This window comes from Oncorhynchus nerka, linkage group LG18, assembly GCF_034236695.1.
Source record: "Oncorhynchus nerka isolate Pitt River linkage group LG18, Oner_Uvic_2.0, whole genome shotgun sequence".
Classification (NCBI taxonomy): domain Eukaryota; kingdom Metazoa; phylum Chordata; class Actinopteri; order Salmoniformes; family Salmonidae; genus Oncorhynchus; species Oncorhynchus nerka.
This window is the reverse complement of record NC_088413.1, coordinates 23,232,878-23,251,994: the sequence shown is the minus strand read 5'-3', so window position 1 is coordinate 23,251,994 and position 19,117 is coordinate 23,232,878. Positions and strand designations below refer to the sequence as shown.

At 42.5% G+C, this 19,117-nt stretch overlaps 1 pseudogene; it reads left to right on the top strand.

Annotated features, from left to right (window-relative positions):
- Positions 1-16,112, top strand: part of LOC115117327 (hydroperoxide isomerase ALOXE3-like) — a 60,001-nt pseudogene extending 43,889 nt beyond the window's left edge.
- The last annotated feature ends 3,005 nt before the right edge of the window (positions 16,113-19,117 follow it).

Here is a 19,117-nt window from a genome sequence, read left to right as displayed (position 1 = left end):
ATCCACCTGGTAGTTGTGGCATATCAAAGCTGATTAAACAGCATGATCATTACACAGGTGCACCTTGTGCTGAGGACAATAAAAGGCCACTCTAAAATGTGCAGTTTGTCACAAACACAATGCCAAGATGACTGAAGTTTTGAGGAGCATGCAATTGGCATGCAGGCTGCAAGAATGTCCACAGAGCTGTTGCCAGATAATTTAATGTTAATTTCTCTACCATAAACCGCCTCCAAAGTTGTTTTAGAGAATTTGGCAGTATGTCCAACCGGCTTCACAACCACAGACCACGTGTAACCACGCCAGCTGAGGAACTACACATCCGGTTCTTCACCTGCGGTATCATCGGAGAACAGCCACACGGACAAAATATGAAACTATGGGTTTGCACAACCGAAGAATTTCTACACAAACTGTCAGAAACCGTCTCAGGAAAGCTCATCTGTGTGCTCGACATCCTCACCAGGGTCTCAACCTGACAGCAGTTTGATGTCATAACCGTCTTCAGTGGGCAAATGCTCACCTTCGATGGCCTCTGGCACGCTGGAGAAGTGTGCTCTTTGCTTTGCAAATTAATCCCGGTTTCAACTGTACCGTGCAGGTGGCAGACTGTGTGTATGGCATTGTGTGGGCGAGTGGTTGGCTGATGTCAGCGTTGTAAACAGTGTGCCCACCATGGTGGTGGTGGGGTTATGGTATGAGCAGGCATAAGCTACGAACAACGAACACAATTGCATTTTATCGATGCCAATTTGAATGCAGTGACGAGCCTGAGGCCCATTGTCGTGCCATTTATCCGCCACCATCACCTAACTTTTCAGCATGATAATGAATAGCCCCATTTCGCTAGGATTTGTACACAATTCCAGGAAGCTGAAAATGTCCCAGTTCTTCCATGGCCTGCATACTCACCAGACATGTCACATTGAACATATTTTGGATCCTCTGGATCGACATGTACGACAACGTGTTCCAGTTCCCATCAAATATCCAATAACTTTGCACAACCATTGAAGAGGAGTGGGACAACATTCCACAGGCAATGATCAATAGTGTGATCAACGATGGAGATGTGTCGTGCTGCCTGAGGCAAATGGTGGTCACACCCCGACACTGACTGGTTTTCTGATACATGCCCTTACCTTTTTTTATAAGGTATCTGTGACCACAGATGCATATCTGTATTCCCAGTCATGTAAAATCCATTGATTAGGGCCTAATTTATGCATTTCAATTGACTGATTTCCGTATGTGAACTGTAACTCAGTAAAATCTTTGAAATTGTTACATGTTGCGTTTATATTTTTGTTCAGTGTATGTTATTACAGATGCCCTGACCGAGTCTGTAATACCTACATGTTTCATGCAGACCACCATAGTCCCTGTGAGCAAGGAAGCGAAGGTAACCTGCCTAAATGATTACCGCCTCGTAGCACTCATGTCGGTAGCCATAAAGTGCTTTGAATGGCTGGTCATGGCTCACATCAACAGCATTCTCCCGGATACCTAGACCCACTCCAATTCGCCTCCCGCCCCAACAGAACCACAGATGACGCAATCTCAATCCACATTGCCCTTTCCCACCTGGACAAAAGGAACACCTACGTGAGAAGGCTGTTCAATGACTACAGCTCAGCGTTCAACACCATAGTGCCTACGAAGCTCATCACTAAGCTAAGGACTCTGGGACTAAACACCTCCCTCTGCAAAGGGATCCTGGACTTCCTGACGGGCCGCCCCCAGGCGGTAAGAGTAGGTAACAACACGTCTTCCACGCTGAAACTCGACACTAGGGCCTCTCAGGGGTGTGTACTTAGTCCCCTCCTGTACTACCTGTTCACCCACGACTGCGTGGCAAACATGACTCCAACACCATCATTAAGATTGCTGACGACAGCTGTAGGCCTGATCACCGACAATGATGAGACAGCCTATAGGGTGGAGGTCAGAGAGACTGGCAGTGTGGTGCCAGGACAACAACCTCTCCCTCAATGTGAAGACAAAGAGCTGATCGTGGACAACAGGAAAAGGCGAGCAGAACAGGCCCCCATTAAAATCGACTGGGCTGTAGTGGGGGAGCGGGTCTAGAGTTTCAAGTTCCTTGGTGTCCACATCCCCAACAAACTATCATGGTCCAAACACACCAAGACAGTTGTGAAGATATCACGACAAAACCTTTTTCCCCTCAGGAGACTGAAAAGGTTTGGCATGGGTCCCCAGATCCTCAAAAGGTTCTACAGCTGCACAATCGAGAGCATCCTGACCATTTGAATCACCGCCTGGTATGTTAACTGTTCGGCCTCTGACCGTAAGGCATACCAGAGAGTAGTGCGTACGGCCCAGTACATCACTGCGGCCAAGCTTCCTGCCATCCAGGACCTATATAATAGGCGATGTCAGAGGAAAGCCCATAAAGTTGGCAGAGACTCCAGTCACCCAAGTCACAGACTGTTTTCTCTGCTAACGCACGGCAAGCGGTATCAGAGCGCCAGGTCTAGGACCAAAGGCTCGTTAACAGCTTCTATCCCCAACCCATAAGACTGCTGAACAATGAATCAAATGGCCACCGGACTATTTACATTGACCCCCTCCACCAATTTGTTTTGTACACTGCTGCTACTCGCTGTTTATTATCTATGCATAGTCACTTCACCTCTACCTACATGTACAAATTGCCTTAACTAACCTGTACCCTCGCACATTGACTCGGTACCGGTAACCCCTGTATATAGCCTCGTTATTGTTATGTTATTGTGTTACTTATTTTTTACTTTAGTTTATTTGGTAAATATTTACTTAACTCTTCTTGAAATGCACTGTTGGTTAAGGGTTTGTAAGAATATCACAGTAAGGTCTACACTTGTATTCGGCGCATGTGACAAATAAAGTTTGATTTGATATGTATGGTATGTTTATTTCTTATATAAATATAATACATTAATATATGCCATATAGCAGACACTTTTAGCCAAAGCAACTTAAAGTGGGTGCATATATTTTTCATATTGGTGGCCCCAGCAGGAATCAAACCCACTATCATTGTAGCCATAGTCTACCAACTGGCCACACAGGATTATAGGAACACATTTAACCCAAAGAGCAGACATTTATCAAATCGCGATTGACACATATTCAATATATGTGGCCTGTGCATGAATAAACCACCCAAGGGGGAGGATGAAGAGTAAGGGACCCAACACAGACACCTGGGGGACACTCTGGTGGTGTTAAAACCAATCTCTAACCAACTTCACCATCCAACAAAATCTTTTGCATGTTGAAGTTAATTTCCTTCTCTGTCCCGGCAGATTGGTGGAGTTGAATCTAGCAGGACTGTCCACAAACAAGGAACAATGGAAGAGCCTAGATGAACTCAGTCATGTCTTCAATAGCCACAAGACTGATGTTTATGGTAAGGTCTGGTCAGTGGTGTCTGTCTTGAATAAGTCATGGATTCAAATGGTTTACTGGAACCATTAGCATCTCATTATTTGATACTTTTGTTATCTATTAGACTATGTGGAAAAGAACTGGAAGGAGGATGAGTTTTTTGGGTACCAGCTTCTGAACGGCCTCAACCCCATGATGATCCATCGCTGCTCCAAGCTTCCAGAGAACTTCCCCGTCACAGAAGACATGGTGAAGGCTTCCCTTTTCGGAAAAAGCCTTGAAGCAGAAATTCAGGTCTGTCAAAATAGTCTGTCTGTTGTCACTCATCGTTCTGTTATTGCTCTATTGGTTTCCTCCTGAGTAAGTCGTGTGTATTCTTTGGTATGGTGTTGACGTCTTCCTAACTCATTCATGTCCTAACCTAAACAGAAAGGCAACATCTTTCTGGTTGACTACAAGCGCCTGCATGGAGTGACTGCAAACGTGATCAACGGGAAACAGCATTTCTTGGCTGCTCCTCTCTGCTTGCTCTACATGACAGACAATAAGCTCATGCCCATCGCAATCCAGGTACATCTCACATGAAGCAAAATGTAGAGTTCCGAAATCTACATTGAAGAAACTTAACAGAACATTTGCCACTGGGGATGCTCTTGAACCAAAAGGGGTCCCCTAAATGGAGAGAAATATTGCCCAGAAATTACGTAACAGCATATACTGTTAGCCTAAAACTAAAGAGTTAAGAATTTGACTCATGTTATATCATATGACCTTATGTACCATACAGACAACACTCAAAACAACGTTTTCTTTAAACAATTAAACTTATGTCCAGTACCTGTCAAAAGTTTGGACACCTACACATTCAAGGGTATTTTCTATATTTGTACTATTTTCTACATTGTAGAATGATAGAGAAGACATCAAAACTAAGAAATTACACATGGAATCATGTAGTAACCAAAAAAGTGTTCAACAAATCAAAATACTATATATTTTAGATTCTTCAAAGTAGTCACCCTTTGCCTTGACGACAGTTTTGCACACTCTTGGCATCCTCTCAACCAGCTTCATGAGGAATGCTTTTCCAACCGCCTTGAAGGAGTTCCCACATATGCTGAGCGCTTGTTTGCTGCTTTTCCTACACTCTGAGGTCCAACTCACCCCAAACCATCTCAATTGATTGAGGTCGGGTGATTGTGGAGGCCAGATCATCTGATGCAGCACTTCATCACTCGCCGTCTTGGTCATATAGCCCTTACACAGCCTGGAGGTGTGTTTTGGGCCATGTTTTGGGTCATAGTCCCATTAAGCGCAAACCAGATGGGATGGCGTATCACTGCAGAATGTTGTGGTAGCCATGCTGGTTAAGTGTGCCTTGAATTCTAAATAAATGACTGACAGTGTCACCAGCAAAGCACCCCCACACAATTACACCTCCTCCATGCTTCACAGTGAGAACCACACATGAGCAGAACGTTCGTTCACCTACTCTGCGTCTCACAAAGACACGGAGGTTGGAAACAAAAATCGAAAATTTACTCTTCAGACAAAGGACAGATTTATTTTGTCTGAAGAGACAGTGGCTACTTTGAAGAATCTGAAATTTGATTTGTTTAACACTTTTTTTGGTTACTACATTGTTGTGGAAATTCTTTCACAGGGACACTCAAAATGAATATGAAATAAATCATTGTTTGTCAGCGCGCTGGAGAGGTTCGAACCATCTCAATGCACCATTGTACACATGTCAATCAGGAGCTCTGCCTGTGCAGACCCAGCAGTTGTCTTACGTATATACTGCAATATACAGACAAGTTATATTTGCATGATTTAGCATAATTAATTCATCATTACCATTTAGTTTACTTCATGTGACAGACCAATACCTCACGAGGCTTCTTTCTCTCTAAGCTGAGACCTTGAAACAGATATCTTTAGTTTGTTCTCAAAACACTGTCTGGGCAAATTGCAGCTGCTGAGAGTGAGGATTTGTACAGTCAACCATTGCATGAACACAGAAATTGGTTTATAGAATAGCACATGAATAGAACAAAGAAATTAGTTTTATGAAAAGCACAAAAATTGAAATCCCCTTTATAACATAATTCCATATGTTTTATTTTATAGTTTCGATGGCTTCACTACTATTCTACAATGTAGAAAATAGTCAAATAAAGAAAAAGCCTTGAATGAGTAGGTGTGTCCAAACTTTTGACTGGTACTCTATCTTTAAATTAATTATAGTAATAATATACACATACTCAATTAATGAAACAAGCTATGATTGTGTTTTGCATTTCCTTTCACAGCTGAAGCAGGATCCTGGAGAAGACAACCCCATCTTCCTTCCAACTGACTCTGAGTATGACTGGCTCCTGGCCAAGATCTTTGTGAGGAGCGCTGACTTCGCTGAACACGAGTTGAACTTTCACCTGCTGAGGACTCACCTGCTGGCTGAGGTGTTTGCCATGTCGACACTGCGTAACCTACCAATGGTGCATCCCATCTACAAGGTACATACCTACTGCTGTGCATGTTTTCAACTGTTATTGAACAATATCTGCTATTATATAATCAACTGAATGTGTATAACATGATAATTCAAGAGAAACTTAAAGAATTTGTAAAAATTATATATAAAATGGATGTATTTTTTTTATAATTGAAAATTGCAGTAGGTTGTAGGATACTACAATACATAGCATTTTTAGGTGTGAATTTCATGTATGATCGTTCCATCTTTCTCCATAGCTCCTGATCTCTCACTTCCGCTACACTCTGCAGATCAACACTCTAGCTAGACAGGCCCTCATATCAGAGAATGGGCTGTTCACAGAGGTACTGCCTATTCCATTCTTATTGTGTTAGGTTCTATAATACGCTAATACTTATGGAATGTCACAATGCTAGCGGAAACTGATTGTATCAGTTAGCACAGGTGTCTCCTACAGGTCGATCATGAGATACCAATAGCTCGCAGACCACATGGTTAGCTCGCCAAACAATTCATTAACAAATCTCACAAGTATTAGACACCATCTAATCAATGCAACATTATCTCACCCCTGGTTTGCCACTATTGGCTTAAAAGCGAAACCTAAAACAATATCTGCCAATTCATTTCCAGCAATATTGCTCCAGTCTGTTTGTGTGATGCGTGCGTTTGTCTATCACTCTGTCCGTGTATAGCCAGTTGTGATAACCGTATTGTGGGTTAACAGAAATACTTTCCCATGAACCTTCTTAATTAAATGTTAAATACAAAGTAGGCTTAATTGGTAGAATTTTAGGACCACTTTAGGTATCCCACAAAATATGTACAAATTATTTCATAAAATATTGAATTTGGCCTTTACTGAAGCCCATAGAAACGCATTGATAAATCATAATGAATAAGATGTTTAACTGTCTGTGCTTTATCTAGGATATTTAAGAAGGCTCCGAAAATATACAGTACCAGTCAAAAACCATCAAGCGCTTATCATGTTTTAGGGAAGACCCAGATGCAGACAGTGTCGAAGTAACAAATGTTTATTACTAGAACAGGGGGCAGGCGAAACTACAGGTTAATGGCGGGCAGAGCTCAGTAATCCAGGGTGATGTGACAAGGTACAGAACAGCAGCTCAACCGCCCCGCGGTGGGGACACCGTGCCTGTAGAGGTTTAAAAACTGTTTGGATGAAACAACACTCGGTAAATCTCAAATAAGGCCTTCTGAAGACTATACGATTATACAATCTTAACATTGGGGTACCTCTCACATTTGACGAATCAGTTAAGCCAAATCGTAATGAGCTGGTTATCTTTATGAGATGTACGCCTAGCAACACATACCTCAGTAGAGTGATTCTATCATCGGGCTGAACTCTGTCAGGTTTACATTGTTGGGACACATTTATGTGAACCTCTCAGCCATAAACATGTAATTAATAGCCTGTCATTTTTGGCTTCAACCACGGAGCAGCCCTGGAATCAGTCCTTCACATGTTCTGTAATCGATAACCCTGTTTGATGTTTAAAACACTGATCACCGTTAGAAAACACTGAATTAGATGACGCATATAAAAACTCCTGACAGGCCTAAAGGAAATAGCACATTTTTTCAGGAAAGCATCCTAATATTGACAAAACAAAATACGCTAGACAAGGGTGGATCATTTTGTCAGTGAAATAGATTATGCCACAATTGCTGTGGAAAGGTTTTTATACTCAAATATTGATATAATGACTATCATGTTGAAGTAAACATGCAATATGTTGTGTTCCCACCACAGCGTGGAAAAGCATGAAGAGTTTATTAGACTACAGATTCAATCAATTATGATGAATTGCGCATTTTGGTTAAGTGCACGGTGATGAGTTTGATGCGAATTTTCAATAAATATCGAGGGTATTATTTGTATGCTGATGACATGATGATCGGTGCACGGCTGCCAATACTTATTTTCAAGTAAAAATGATCTTGCTCTTATCCATATCTCATCATGTATCCTACCCTCCCCACTTTATCAGCAAACTGTTATCTAGACTAGAGAGCATGCGCCAAGACGAGGTTTGCTACTTATCTCAACAGTTTTTGTGACAAAACCATAGAGTTGAAAATGTGATGGAAACACATTGAACTTCTGTTTTTTTACTCAGTACATGAAAACATGTACTGTTTATGTGTACTAGGTCATCAAGCCCAGCTTTGATTGAAATCAAGCCAGTTTCACAGAAACACTCCTATTAGTTAAAATGCACATATTTTTTAGGTGAATATTTGAACATTCGCTTGAAAATCTTTCGACAAGTGGATGGAAACCTAGCTATAGACAGAGTTGCATTTTGGCTTGGCAGGAATCAATCATTCAGCATGAGATAAAGATGCTGTTAGATTCCACCAGACCAGACTGGCAAAATATGTCATGCAAAGCCTAATTACACTTGTGTGTTATTTGTTAAAATATGAAATGATGCCCGGCCCTTTATAAGAGATTGGTGTTAATGAATAACAAAAATTTGTGAGAAAGGACCAGACTTTAACACTTAACTAGCTGCTTTGAACGCAGCTCCCTGCCAATTCAACAAGCACCAGCAGCTAACCATTGCCAATCAGCCTCAACTACTGTTGGCAACACTAGCTGCCTTGAACAAAACTCTTCAAACAAGCTCCATCTGCTACTAACTGTTATTCAACCTCAACACCTGTTCTCACTCTCCTTAATCACCACTAACACCTTACTTAAATCTGACCTAACAGTCATTCATCCTCTCTGTTTTGCGTCGTATGCAAGGCACTGAACGTGATAAGCCTCGTTTTATCGTAGTTCTAATTAATTAAGTTTGCGTCCTTATTTCGTTTACTATGGAGTTTGAGCTCACTGCCTCGGATTCCGATGTGTTTTCAGACCAATTTCTAGACTGTCCATTATCAAGGACACACCATCTTTAACCAGATGGCTGCCGTCCATTGTTTCAGTGCCCTATCACTATTTCAGGCCTTAAAATAACTGCAATGCCATATCTGGCCTCTAGGTCTTTCTCCCCACCACCCTGCACGCCGGAGTTCAACATCCCCCCTGCCTTCCATCTCTCTCTGTGTGTTCTCTGGCCCACCAGTTTCTCTCTATGGCCACCCCGGCTCATTCTCCACCCAACTTCTTGATCTTCAATCAACCTGCAGTCTCTTCCCCACTCTGCCAGAAGATACTACAAGGTGTAGGTGTTAATCGTGCCTCTCTCCTCACTTCCTCTCCCGCACAGGCCTTACCCCACATTATCAACCGCAACCTCTTCCAGGTGCCCCTGAGCTCCACTGACCCTCACCACTCCAGGTTCTCTGTCCCGGAGTTTTGCTTGGCTTTCTCCCATTACAGAGACTCCATCTGCTCATCCCATCCTTCTCAAGACTTGGATGACTACCAATCACCACCGAAACGGTGGTGCAACCTTTTACGACTTCCATTGCCGGTTCTCGGAAGCCTTTGCTTCCAGGCTCCTTCAGTGTAGCCTCATGACATACTGGGGCGCCCTCGACGTGGCGCTCTACTGTTGCATATTTGCTGTCAAAGTATCCTTCGCCTACCACCTCTGTGGTTGCCCATCCCACCCTGCCACCATGCTCTCTTTCTGCTCAGTCGCCCCTGAAGTGTCATCTGCCCTGCCTCTGCTCGCTGTTCCGCCCTACCTTCTTCCTCCTGCTAGATGATATTATGCGTTTGCCGTGTCTTGTGGGAGGAAGGACCAATGTGGTCGAACCTGTGCTCTTCTCCGGTTGCATAATCTGCAACAATTTCAATAACTACGGCTGCAGCACTTCGTCATGCAAGCTCGTACACATTCTGTAGTGGGACTCTAAAATCCTGCCCTCAATCCCATTCCTTCTACTGATAAATGACTGTTAGCCAACCTCACCAGCCCATCAACTTCACCGCCATGGCTGCGGCCTTGGACTTTCCCCCTGACCCATCCTTTATCCAATATTTATTTTCTTGATGGCCTGAAATATTTTCTGGTCTCCTCACTTCTGCTCCAACCTCTGTTCTGCACTTGACAAGCCAGTTTCCTCCCTCTTGGTCAAGGAGGTGAAGCAGGGGTTTATGATTGGCCCCTTTTCTTCCCCGCTATTCTCCACCTACCGCATCAGTCCCCTCGAATTGCCACCCAAAAGTATTCAGGCAGAAGCGTATCATCGATCGTTCGATGATTGCTTTCTTTCCTGCAGCCCCCTCTGCCCCTCTCGAGTTGTACCTAATTGTCATAGCTGCTTCTCTATGGAGGAACGAATGGTCGAAGGGCCATACTCATCCATTCTGACAACCTTCGGTATGGCCCTTCGACCATTCGTTCCTCCAGAGAGAAGTACACCTCATTAACAAGGGCCGTTCTGACTACCTCCCTATCATGAGTTTCTTAAGACATCTAACCTAGTCATCCGTCACCCATTAGTTCCTTCTCAGAGCTGCACATGTACCCGGTCAATGTAACTCCTTCGCTGATTCTCTGTCCCGCCTCCAATTTCAGAGATGCAGGTGCTTTTCCCCATATGGAGAACCCCTACCAACCCTAATCCCTCTTTAAACCATGATGACTTTCCCGTGAACCTTCTCCTAATCTCCCAGCCACTCCATCCTATCTGCCATTGCACCAAGGACACTGTCCTCTTACTGGACAGCCTGGAGATGTTTCCATACCATCTATTACCTGCCATTGTCACCCCTCTCCATGCAGACATCCTCCATCTGGACATACCTGGTCGGAATCCGGCCACTTTCTCAAGTTGCTTACTGGGTCTTCGTGTTCCTGTCACCCGCAAGTCTACCTTCTCAAGGGCCTCAACGCACAAGTCCACCAGCCCATCACCTTAGACATCCTTTCTGCCTGCATCCAAACACTGTGGTCTGGTTACATCTCCATCAGTTTCTTCCACACTAGAATCAAGGTTTCTTTTGGGATTCCTGCAATGTTCAGAGTTTATATCATCTGTTATCTACAACCCTTGTCATCCCGGCGTGTCAGATGTAACCATCCTCAACAAAGACTTCACCATCAAACACATCAAACACAGAAAAACCAATCAGTTTGGAACCACAGTCTACCTGTTCTGGTTGCCGTCTACCATCGAACCACCCTTCTGCTTCCTGCAGCTCAATCTCAAAATGCCTCTCCATCCGATACACTATTCATCACAGATTCTGGTTCCATTCCCATCTGAGACTAATACTATCCCTTTCCGGCTATCCTGCTGACCCATTCTCCGGACAATCCTTCCGCATTGGAGCCTTTTCCATGGCATCTAAGACAACACCGTACAACTCCTTGGCCTCTGGTTCTCTCAAGCCTATCATTCCTACGTCTCTTCTGACATCAACATCAGGACAGCCCACAACTTTCTCATCTCTCAGAACCTGCATTAAATCTGGCACAGTCCTCCAGTCTATGCCTCATTTCATGGACACCATCTACCTCACGCACCATATCGTACCCAACCAGCCAAAAGAGGAATGGCTCCCCAGCTGAGCTTGGTTCCTCCATATTTCCTTCCTTGAAGGGAATTACCACCGTTGCTCATTGGGTCTGTTGGCTCACTCATGGGCATCTTGTACTACCTCAGCTATATCGCCAACCATTCAGCACCTGCAGTCCAGAACAGCTCACTTCCCCTCCAGGGTCCGACTCACTTGGAGTTCTCTTATTAGGCTTCTGTGGTGAAGGCAATTCCTATCCACCATGGCCTGACTGATGTCTATCTGAGACTCTAAGCCAAACCTATGGTCAATCTCTCCAGATACTTCATCTGCAGCCTTTAGCTTCCTCTGGTCCATTCTCATTTCCCTCCTTAATCCTCAATAATTTCCTCAAATATTCTAAACCCATTTTCATGTCTGGTCCTTAAACTTGTGAAATGGAAGTTTTACGGTAGTCATTAGTATCTTAATGGCCGACACTAGATTAGTACTTTTTCGAACATATAAAACAATTATCAGGATGCTGTAGAGTGCCCGGAAGCCCGTAAAAATCGAAATTCCAGGAAAGTGGGCCATGATGTAATGTTTGCCTCTGAGTTTACTTTATCTGCGATTTTATAAATGCTCATCGCGAGTCCCCAGACACACTACAGTTTTTGCTCTGTCTGCCCTAAACTAGACCTTCAAAACAAGGTTAACTATCCCTTTAACCCATCTTGAAGAATGCCAGTATAGGAGGTAAAGGGATGATGGAGTTCCTGAAGAATGCGATGGCCTCATTGACCTACAGCTCCCTCTGTATGCCGGAGGACATCACAGCACGTGGTCTGGAGTCAATCCCCAACTTCTTCTACAGGGAAGATGGACTCAGGCTGTGGGACATCGTCCACAGGTAATGTAATGTGGCAACCCTTCCTTAATGGGATTAATTGATGCATGAACAATACAATAATTCACTATGGTTATTGAATTATAATTCTTCTTCCGGGTTTCTCTGCGTTGCTCATTGCATAAAGAGTAAAAAATAGAATAAAGGTACAAATCAATAGATAGTAAATGACATCCCTAGAGCAGTAAAATAATATACATAAATAAATACAGGAAGAAGAAAGAACAGAAGCCACTTGAACCTAGTGTGGCACAAAGAAGATATGGGAGACAAGCCTACAGTATACACAATCTATTTGCACACGCCATTAACCACATAGAAGCCTAATATTTTTACAATTTAATTATAGGTAGCCCTTCTAGTCCAAACTTTTTTTGTAATATTCCGCAAATGGAAATACACAATGGACAATTTCTCCTCATCACTCAGCCACATAATACCAGGGTATATATATGGTGTGCTTTCTGGAATAAGAACAAGCGTATATCATGGTAGAAAGGGTAATAGAGGATAAGAAGTTTTATTCTCTAGTTCTTCGAGGTCACAATAGTTACATAGTGTTTCCTCTTCCATTTCACCACAATACCAACTTGTTTAAATACGCAGAGTCAATATCCCTGATCTTACCAGTACACATAGTGATCTCTTGCTTTTAGGTAGGGCATACATAATTTCACTCACACACAAATGCACCTTTAATCAAACAAGGTTCTCAATTTGGGTTTATAATTCATCTTCTCCACCCATTTTTTCCATATTGCATCAGCAGTTGTTTTTTAATCATCTGTCTCCCTTAATTTGGTTTTCGTATAGATGTTCAGTCAGACTGTTGAAAAAGGTTGTCCATTTCAGTTGCCCAGGCTCCCCCTATGGATAGATCCCACTGAAAAACGTTACTAGCTATTCTGGCGGTTGGCATATCCAACAGTCTATTCCAAAGTCTCACCATACACGCCTTCCATCTCACCTCACAGGGTTTCCAGCCCATGTCCCCAGTTATTGTCATACAGGCCTTCCATCTCACCTCACAGGGTTTCCAGCCCATGTCCCCAGTTATTGTCATACAGGCCTTCCATCTCACCTCACAGGGTTTCCAGCCCATGTCCCCAGTTATTGTCATACAGGCCTTCCATCTCACCTCACAGGGTTTCCAGCCCATGTCCCCAGTTATTGCAAGTATAGGTGCAAACTTGTGGACACCTAAAAAGTGACGTTCTGCTCTGTTATGGACATGTTTGTTTTAAAAATACCTCTTAGCACCTCACACTCCTGCTGAAAAGTCCAGAACAGGACACATGCATATCTGATACAGTTTGGAATACGTAGCATAGCCAATATCTATGAGTTTATGTTGTTCCTATAACTCCAAGAGCTCTACTTGCTGAGTCGGCCAGGGCTGATGTTCCGTATAGAAAGGTCATATGTTCATCAATAAAAAAAAAGACCCAAATATTTACAATTGCTAGTAGACTCAAGAATGTCTTCACCAAAACAAAACTGAAAAACACTTATCTTAGTACCTGGTTTTCTAAAATGCATCTTTGCTCTTTTGCTATGTTGTCATTGTGTTTTGGCTAATGCCTGATATTTTGAATAGGTTTGTTCAGAAAATGATTGGTCACTACTACACCTGTGACTCAGACGTCCAGAAGGACTGTGAACTGCAGAACTGGATCAAGGAGATCTTCTTCCATGGGTTCCTGGCAGAAACCAGCACAGGTTACACTTTTCTCATTTAAAGACACAATCTGCATCACAAATGGCAACAGCTCTCTGGTCAAAAGTAGTACACTATATAGGGAAAAGGGTGCAATTTGACAGACTACACTTAAATTATTTCTGATAATAAACGTGTCCATTCCCTTATGTTTCTCATTCCCAAACTATATTCTGGATAATTTGTTCATTCGGTGTCTGATCATTGTGGCATACTGTCTCCTCTGTGCAGGAATCCCTCAGTCTTTCAGTTCAGTGACAGAGCTGATCAAGTTTCTCACCATGGTGATCTTCACAGTGTCTGTCCAACATGCTGCAGTCAACAATGGACAGGTGATGAAACCAATTGTGTGATTTTAGTTTGTTTCTGTTGAATTATATTGGAAAAGCCGTGGTTTGATCTGTTTCGCCATTGTCATTCCAGTTTGATTTTGGGGGCTGGATGCCCAACTTCCCCATCAGTCTGCAACTACCACCTCCCACCACTAAGGGGCAGTGTACTGAGAGCACCATGCTGAAGACCTTCCCTGACATCAACACCACCGTTAATGGCATGGCAGCGGTGTACCTTCTGAGCAGGCAGTCCACTGACTATGTGAGTAGACGAGAAACTGCTTTTAAAAATGTATATATGACGTTAAAGCATTTCATGACACTCTCAAATAATTTCCTCAGTAGTCATAATTAATATCAGTGGTTCATGAATTTCAAATTCCATCAACTCTCTGCCTCCTTAGGTCGCTCTTGGAAATGGCTATCAGGATCACTTCAGTGAGAAGACCCTCTGGAACTGATTCACAAAACTCAAAATGTGCTGAAGAAATACAACTTTGAAATCCAAGGCAGGAATGTCTCTTTGCCCCTGTCATATACCTACCTGAATCCCAACAATGTGGAGAACAGTGTGGCCCTGTAAAATGAGTCGGTCGTATTTATTAGGCACCAAATGGAAACCTGTTTTAAAACATGTATCTTATGGTGTGCCCTAATCATTATGACCCAGGCACTTTACTCTATTGCGGTTCAGTCCACTTTTTCTTTTTAATAGCCACATGCAGCCAAGATGAGAAGTTAAATGTTTCTACTTCTGTGTTGTTGTGAATGCCACTAGCTGATTCCTTTTTATCTAAGTATTTAGTTGGGTTCTTCACCCTTGTATAACTGAATGTTTGTACCTCAGGTCCCTTCCTGTTATTGGCAAAAACCGAACCTTGCATGCAAAACAGGAATCTACTGTATTTGCTTCCTGGACTCAGTATGTGGCCTTCCATTTTCCAGCTAACCAGCAGTAGGTGTGGTGTATGGTTCCCATAGAGACAGGTGACCTTAAGGTGAACTTATTTCAGCTACCTGCCTCCCTCTAAAAGGGGAGTGTTGAGAGTAAACTACCAAATGGACAACACCTACAGACATCACTTCCCATAGTGCCTTGCTGCTGAGAAAGAACTGCATGTGACGTTCCTGATTTATTAGCCGTGTAGCTTGAACCCACTCAATTGTGTGAGAGCCAAAAGGAAACTCCTGTCCATACAGCCAAGATACAATTAGAATCTCTAACTCTGCTTTGTAACTCTATTTGCTGGCTGATCAACAGCTTGTTAATTTTCATCCTTGTCTCTTTCAGTGTTCATTGTCCATGTTGCCCAAGCCGTTTTGTTAAACTGGTTAACCTTTACACACCGGTGCCTTATACTGTGTAGCACACAAGGATATAAAAGGTGAAGATGGTGAAACGTGTACATCTCCACCAGACTTTCAGTAGTCAGTCATTATTCTTCATGTTACACTATGATTCAGCTATTGAAATAACTTGTAATGTGAATGATTATCCTCCCATGAACAGGGTCATGGCTTTGGATATTGAATAGGGGACCATTTTTCAACAAGCCTTTACTAGGCGATACCTAATTCTCAACTTGAAGGCACTAGTGTCTTCTACACTTCCATGGTTAAGACAGATGGGTGTCCACCCCACAGACGGTCCACCCTAAAGTGCTGCATGTCATGAGCCTGACTCAGAAATCAAGAGTCGCTTTGAATGACACCCACCTGTCTCGATCAATGACAGGAGATCAGACCTCGAAAAGATGGAGGCAAATACACTGAACAAAAATGTTAATGCAAAATGTAAAGTGATGATCCTATGTTTCATAAAATGAAATAAAAGATCCCAGAAATGTTCCATTTGAACAAAATCTTTCTCACAAATTTGTTTTATCCCTCTTAGTGCTAATTTCTTCTTTACCAAGATAATCAATCCACCTGACAGGTTTGGTATATTAAGAAGCCTATTAAACCCCATGATTATTACACAGGTGCACCTTGTGCTGGGGACAAATGACCACTCTAAAATGTGCAGTTTTGTCACACAACACAATGCCACAGATGTCTCAAGTTTTGAGGAGTGTGCAATCGGTACACTGACTGCAGGAATGACCACCAGAGCTGTTGCCAGAGAATTTAATGTTATTTTTTTACCATAAGCTGCCTCCAATGTTGTTTTAGAGAATTTGGCAGTACGTCCATCTGGCCTCACAAACGCAGACCATGTATAACCTTGCCAGCGAAGGACCTCCACATCTTGCTTCTTCACATGCGGGACCAGACACCTGAACATCTGAGACCAGACACCTGAACAGCTGCTGAAACTGAGGAGTATTTCTGTCTGTAATGAAGCCCTACACCTATTTGAACTCAGACTGTAGAGAACAGTGTAGCAATCTAAAACGACTCGTTATATATTCAGTTTGACCTATTTTGATGCATTTTCTGGGTAACGCAAAGCCTTACATTGAAAGCAATCTATGCAGATAGAGCACAGACCTGAACTCATACCCTCATACCCTCATGAAAAGAATGTCATTTTCAACATAGAAATTCTTTCATATAAGTTCTAGGAATGGATACAAAGATTTTACACAAATTGACATGGAGATATTTTTGACACAAAGGATGCCTGGAACCAACTCAATGGCATTAAAATGTAAAATTATGACATGCCAACCCAATCAAGGCTCTTTGGTTTTAAACACAAAACTATACTTGTTATTGTTCAATTGTTTAATTTTTAAGCTAGAGCATCACTTGAAGGTTCTTGAATGCTTGTGTTAGCAGAAAGCACAAACATTTCAAAATGACCCATCTCCACACACTCACCTAGAGTACGTAGAGCATCTCTTTGAGATCTTGCCTATCAAAAGCAAGATCAGTGTTCAGTTTTTATCTTGAGGCCAGAGGGAACAAGACAAAAGAGAGGCATTGGGTAAACACCAACTCCGACTTTTCCTATAAGAAATGTTTATTTTCGTTGTCCTTTGTGTAGCTTTTTATAAAAGTTACGTGCCCTGATGAACACGACCCAGGCCTTGTAATGATTCTGGAGGCATACACTATTAAACATGCCACACCTTCAACCTAGACAATGTTTTACAGCTTCGCTAAACTGTCCCAGTTCTATCAGATAAATGGAAATCTCACTATGGGTTCAGGCAGAATGTTATTGCTGTATCATGAGTGTTAACTGTGTTAAACCAACACACACCGCCACATGGTGTCCCTCACAGGCAAAGAACTTGTTGATGTTATTATTACATTTGAATGTGTTAAAATCTGTTAATAAATACAGTGTCTTTCTTACAGATTAATTTCTGGTGCCATATAACTACGGACTACAGGGACTGCTGGTGAAAATGAGCTCTCCGACTAAATGATGTGACACTGAAATGTTGATGAACATTAAACAAGTGTCAGAATAATATGAGAGAACAATAGGTGTGACTCTTGTTTGCAATTTAAAGCGAATATTTTTTTCTTCTTGTGATATTTGCCTGTGTAACAGTACTCTTCTACTGTAACTTCTGTTTAGGTCCCTTTTCAGCTGACTCCTTACTGAGCCATATGACTAGGTCCGTGCACGCTAAAACTGCAGGACAAGATATCTTTTGACTCAATAAACTGCCATTTTGCTACAACTGAAATCCACTCTGTCCAGCGTCCATGATTTGGTCTCGCTCTCCTGTATTTGAACACCAACAAATAACATTTACAAACAATTTGATATAAATTGTACATTTAAATCATCACTTGAGAGTATAAAAATCACTTTTGATGTACAGTGCTTGGCAACCAACAACTTACCGCTGGTTTGGTGCTTGTTCACTGGGACGATTCTAACTGGAACATCCCCCCCTCGTAAGCAAGCTACGCAAACCAGCCAATAAGATGCCATGTTGAGTAGGTGAAGGCAAGACAAACTCAAACCAAAAACCCATTGGCTTAACAATAAAGTGGCAAGGGGAATCACCAATATAACCCTGTTACACCTGCACCTCATCTCATTTAGGTTGAAGCGCTGTCTACCTCCCTCATGTATGAAATAAAAAAATACATGCATAAAACGATTAGGAAATTATGAATTTATAGCACTCATTTATGTTTATTTTGTTATTTTTTTTAAGTCACCTTAATCATACCGACCCAAGCCAAACTGTTTCAGGAATGTAACCAGGCTATCTCAGTACAACCTGGCTTGGCCTGGCTCGGTTTGGCCCAGTACACAGCAAATGAGATTAGAATTTGAACACCCACAGTGTTAAAAATAATACTTTCTTAGAAATTCTATTTGACCCACCGAAATGGTGTTCAACTAACAGTTCTCAATATGTTGATGAACTAGCACCCTCAGAGTATTGGCTCCCTAACACCATGGGTGTTTCAAATTCTGACTTAAATGAGCGCTTTATTAGAGCTGATGCTGTTTATTAGAGCTGATGCAAATAAATAAACGTGCTCTCACTGTCAACTGCAAACGTAACATGTATAAATATTTGTATGAACATAACAAGATTCAACAACTGAGACATAAACATGTCCACAGACATGTAACTAACGTTTCCCTGAACAAAGGGGGGGTTCAAAATCAAAAGCAACAGTCAGTATCTGGTGTGGCCACCAGCTGCATTAAGTACTGCAGTGCATCTCCTCCTCATGGACTGCACCAAATTTGCCAGTTCTTGCTGTGAGATGTTTCCCCACTCTTCCACCAAGGCAACTGCAAATTCCCGGACATTTCTGGGGGGAATGGCCCTAGCCCTCACCCTCCGATCCAAGAGGTCCCGGACGTGCTCAATGGGATTGAGATCCGGGCTCTTCGCTGGCCATGGCAGAACAC